This window comes from Gossypium hirsutum, chromosome A06 (genome assembly GCF_007990345.1).
Source record: "Gossypium hirsutum isolate 1008001.06 chromosome A06, Gossypium_hirsutum_v2.1, whole genome shotgun sequence".
NCBI lineage: Eukaryota > Viridiplantae > Streptophyta > Magnoliopsida > Malvales > Malvaceae > Gossypium > Gossypium hirsutum.
Window position 1 is genome coordinate 27,083,920 of NC_053429.1, and position 5,451 is coordinate 27,089,370.

A 5,451-nucleotide genomic window follows, 5' to 3' on the forward strand; every position below is an offset into this window, starting at 1 on the left:
GGTCAAGGCATCCTCAGCAACACGGAGAACAACCCTCAGAGAGATGGGCAGGAGAACACAAAGGTAGCCACTTTGTGATCTGGAGAGGCATTAAATTCTTCGATCGTACCTGTCCATAAAGAGTAGGAAACTTCGAAAGACATCATGAGCCAATCGAGGAGGTAGCTAAACTGGTTCTTGATCCATTCATGAGATTAGAGGACAAGCAAAATAGGGACAAGGTAGATTTTATAAATTGTCTTAATTTATTTCAATCCCTCAATGTTAATTTTTCGCTATTAGAACTTGTAGACAAATTACTGAAATATACCAAATGTTTAAAGGAAACCATGAAATGGCATAGAAAAATGAAAAAGGCGAGCAAATTGACATCGATGCCTCTATAGCGCACTAATTGTAAAATAGATAACCCCCAAAGTTAAAAGATTCGGGTAGCTTTACAATCCCAATAGAGATAAGAGATTGATATTTTAGCAAAGACCATTGCAATTTAAGGGGTAGCATAAATTTAATGCCCCTATCACTTGTCAATAGATCTTTAGTGCACCCGAAAGATGTATTTGTTAAGGTACAGGGATTTATCATCCCCGTCAACTTTGTAGTCCTCAACCTTGAAAAAGATCGAGAAATCCTCATTCTGTTGGGTAGGCCATTTCTGGCCACCTCTAAATCAACTGTCGATCTCGAGCAAAATGAGCTAGTTATAAATATCGATGATGAAATAGAACTGTTCAAATGTAGTCATGATTCCCAAAGTGAGGGATTAGCTAAAGAGGAGTGTTATGCTTTATTCAATAAAACCCCTAATAGCCTCGATTGAAGGTATTTTCAAAGTTATGCAAGTATAGGTACTCACAAAATGAGAGAACAGGACAAATGGTGAGACTCTATTGAGGGACAGACAATTAGAAGAGTGGACATGGGTGAGACTAATAGCTGAAGTCGATGGTTATGCTCAAGGAATTTTTAGACAACTTCGGTAGCGCAACATAATTTTTAACCATTGAACTCAATTAAATTGTAAACATTGTATACTGAATTGTTTTTAGTTTGTCAGATATAGGAATTAGACTTTTTTATTTTGTGTTATAATTAATAGGAAACAAGTTTCCAGTAGCAATTTAAGAGTTAGACATTATTAGGGTACATGTATGGGAAATCGAGGACCTTCTACAAGTCTCGAAGAGGCCAAATCGAAACCATGTCATCACACAACTATTCTACAGCAGGAAACACATATAAGCCTAAAAATGATGAATTTTATCGTCATGTCGCACTACACCATACCTATGGCACAACACACCATTGAATTTAATGCAACAAGGGGAAATTTCTTGTAGTGTCGCACTACGCACCCCTTGTGGTGCAACATGCAGACCATTTTCAAAAACTTTTTGATATTGGATCGAAATGATCTTCGAAGATATTTATCAAGATATTTATCAAGTTTGCACAAACCATACCTATGGCACAAAAACTCTTCTACAGAATGTCTTTATCAGTAGCCAATACCCTCCAATCCATAAACATTAATTATTTCTCCCCCCGAGTATAGTCGTCTTCCCTTACCAAGCGTAAATTAGTTATTTTGAAATAACACCAAATGGTAGCAATACGAAGCACATATAGAAACTTACAGCCATTTAAACCACATATAGACACAAGACAAGCAAGAAGTAGTGTATCACAACCACAACAGCAGACATTGGAAGAAATGATCATGCGAATACAAAGATACATGGAATATCAAGCTGCATGCAACTAAGAATATGGAAAGTTGGCAACCCAAGCAGCTAAGAAATATAGAATTAAAGAGTTTCAATGGCCATAGTAACCCTCGAGGGGAAACCTCTCTAAGACCAAAAGTCCCACAAATCCATTACAAGCTATTGACAACAATAAAGAGCAAACTATATCAAGAGAGGACTACATTCGAGAACATGTTGAATATACGGTGTAGGGTATTGCCTACATCAAGCCAATTGTGGAACACTATGCAAGAAGGTATGGCATAAAAAATACTCTATGGACAACACCATACCTACAACTGTTCAACAACACAACTGCGAACGGGAATATGAAAAACCAAATGAAGAGAATAATTGAGAGATCAACATTGAGTGGAAGGCATACTACAATGCAAGGCAACACTACAAGAGATAATAACCTGAGGAAAGCGACAACAAGAAAACAAAACAATCGCGTATCGACCTCGAACAAAAACAATAAAGGTGACCATGTTAAGAAAAAGAATAGGAGAATTTGGGAGCTAGTGGAAGAGTCTGACCCTGATTCTGATTAATTTTGAACAATTTATTCAATATTTTCTTCTTTATTTTTAAATGATTTTTTAATTTTTTTCTTTAGTTTTAATTAGATAGGATTTAATATTTTCCAAATATATTTGCGTGTTTTCAGTTTTTCTTTGTAGGAACCCCACAATTTCTAAAGGTAATACCATTATGAGCCGAAACCGAAAGGAGACGTAGTCCCACCAATTGACATGATACGTATCACGCCAATCGGGTAACATATTTCCTTTACATTTTTAGTTGCACATTAGGGGCATTGTGTAGAATAAAGTCTAGGGATTGACATAGGAAAATTTTAAAATTTTTCTTTTCAATTATTTTCTTTTCTTTGTTTTTAGTAGTTTTAGTTTTTAATTACATGTTTGTGCTTGAACTTGTAGAAATACAATTGATTGGTTAGGAGCATTGATAAACCATAATTTATACATATTTTTACCTCATACTTAGGATATTTTTGGATGAACTATCCTTAGATTTGGTGAATTTGATGCTCCTAATTCTTTAATTTCATGTTTTATACTTAGGTGAGCACAGGAAAGTAAAAGGAACGAGAAACGGGGCGAAAACAAAGAAAATGGGCCAACGTGGGAAATCAACACGACCAGGACTTCCTTACACGAGTAAACCACACGCTCGTGTCCTTTTGGCATAATCGAGCACAACTTACATGGGTAGACCACACGCCCGTGCCTATTTAACAGCCTTGAACACGGATTGAAGAAATCGCACACGGGCGTGTCCCTGTCGAGCCCAAGTTTAGTCCTATTTGGAAAAGGCTACTTTTGAGGGCTTTTAGGCATTTTAAAGCCTATTTAAACACCGGAGAACGCAATTAGAATAGACACAAGGGGTAGGAGGCAAGGAATTACTCAATGAAAGCCGATTGATCCATCTCAGAAGCCGGATTCATCGTCAAGACTGAAGATCTCCCTTTAATTTCCTTCAGGATTTTGGGTTTTCTTTATGTTTTGTTATCTTTATTCTTTTGAGATGTTTTCTTTCATAATTATGAGCTAAACCCCTAAAAACATAAGGGGAATGAAACCTAAAATGAATCTTGTTATTATTATCTGAATTGTATGACAAATATTTGACTTGTTCTTAATTATGTGTTCTTAATTCTTGTTTTAATATTCTAGGATATTGATTCAAGTTAATGCGCTTATTCACAAGAGCAAAAGTCCCTGTCTAAGAGTAAATTTGTCGTAATTAAGCGGAGTTGATTGCACACCTAGAGATAGGGTGACAAGATTTTGCTGGATTAGGGTGAAACCTAATAAGGGAGTCCATAGATCGAGTTAATGCAACACTAAGGTGTTATTTAGAAAGAGATTCCAATTAATCAACCTAGGGTTAGACGTTATTAGTCTCGAGAGAGATAATAATATAACGTAGGAATGTCTATGGATCAAGTCAAATGAATAAATCGTCTAATTCAAAGTCAAATAACAAGTGAAGTCTAGGTGGATTTTTCCTTGGGTATTATCTTAATCAATCCAGTTTTCCTAAAAGCTTTTCCCCAATTTTCTCTCTGTGCACCCATAGTTTAGTTAATTAGTTTAGATAAACAAATTCCTTAATTTTTAGGCTAGATAATAAATAAAAAGTAATTACTAGTACTCTTGGTTCCTTTGGGTTTGACAATCCGGTCTTGCTAAAGCTATACTATTGTTCGATAGGTACACTAGTTAGTTTAAAGAACGATTAATTATAAATTTTTAAAACCTGTCGCAAATATCACGTATCAAGTTTTTGGCACTGTTGCCGGGGAACTAAGATATTAAGAACACTCGATTTTTATTACTTTAGCCATTTTACTTTATTTGCAATTTAAATTTTTATTTTCATTTCCAATTTTCTCTTTTATTTGCTTCTGGCAGGTTTTTTATAGTGTATGACTAGAAGAAACCCGTCGGAACCATTACTTTTTTATAGTGAGATCGATCGCACAGCCTTCAGAAATCAAAGAGAAATAAGGCGAAGCTTAAGATACACAGAGGAAGAGCAAGAGGACGATATTCAAACCACAACCGAGGAGATGGATAAAATTCAAGAAAATCCACTACCTCCTGCGATTGCCGCTGATCCAGTAAATCAGAATCATGCTCCACGCACTATGTATGATTATGCTAAACTCAATTTAACAGGAACTAAGTCAAGTATAGCTAGGCCTGGTATTGCTATAAATAATTTTGAACTGAAACCTAACACGATTCAAATGATACAGTAATTTGTTCAGTTTGATGGTTTGCAGGATGAGGATCCAAATACTCACTTGGTGGATTTTCTGGAACTCTACGACATATTTAAAATCAATGGCGTCTCTAATGATGCCATTTGTCTTCGGTTATTTCCCTTTTCATTAAGGAATAAGGCTAAACAGTGGTTGAACTCGTTACCACGAGGGTCAATCACTACTTTGAACAAATAACTGAAAAGTTTTTACTAAAATATTTTCCACCAGCAAAAACGGCTAAATTAAAGAATGATATCTCTTATTTTGTGCAGATGGATCTAGAAACACTCTACGATGCATGGGAAAGATACAAGGATCTGTTGAGAAGGTGCCCTCGCCATAGGCTACCACTCTGGCTACAAGTTCAAACTTTTCACAATGCCCTGAATCCTTCAACTAGGCAGATGGCTGATGCAGCCGCTGGTGGGACTATCAATAATAAGACACCTGAGGATGCTTATGAATTTATAGAAGGGATGTCACTGAATAATTATCAGTGGCAAGTCATGAGGACAAAGCCAACGAAAGCAGCCGGCATTTTTAACGTCGATTCGGTCACCATGCTCTCTAATCAGTAGAACTTTTGAATAGAAAAATTGACGGTTTTCTTGGCTCTTCACAAATTCACCCAGTAATGCAATGCAATGCAAGTGGAGGAGGGACGAGCAATTCAGAACACCCACCTTATGGCTACATCATGGAAAACGAGCAATTAAATTATATGGGTAATAATCCTCAACCTCAAAATAATCCTTATAGTAACACTTACAGTACAGGATGGAGGTACCACCCAAAATTTTCATGGGGAGGCTAAGGGAATCAGAGACCACCACCACCTCCAGGCTTCCAACAACCACCTTGCCAACAGGAAAAGAAGTTGAACCTTGAGGAGATTCTAACAAA

The 5,451-nt window shown here is 36.5% G+C and overlaps 1 non-coding gene across 1 annotated transcript; it reads right to left on the reverse strand.

The window, feature by feature from the left end:
- Window positions 1–4,787: 4,787 nt before the first annotated feature.
- Window positions 4,788–4,894, reverse strand: LOC121231682 (small nucleolar RNA R71). Its single transcript, XR_005929738.1, has one exon. It is a non-coding gene; the product is annotated as a small nucleolar RNA R71 (small nucleolar RNA).
- Window positions 4,895–5,451: the final 557 nt, after the last annotated feature.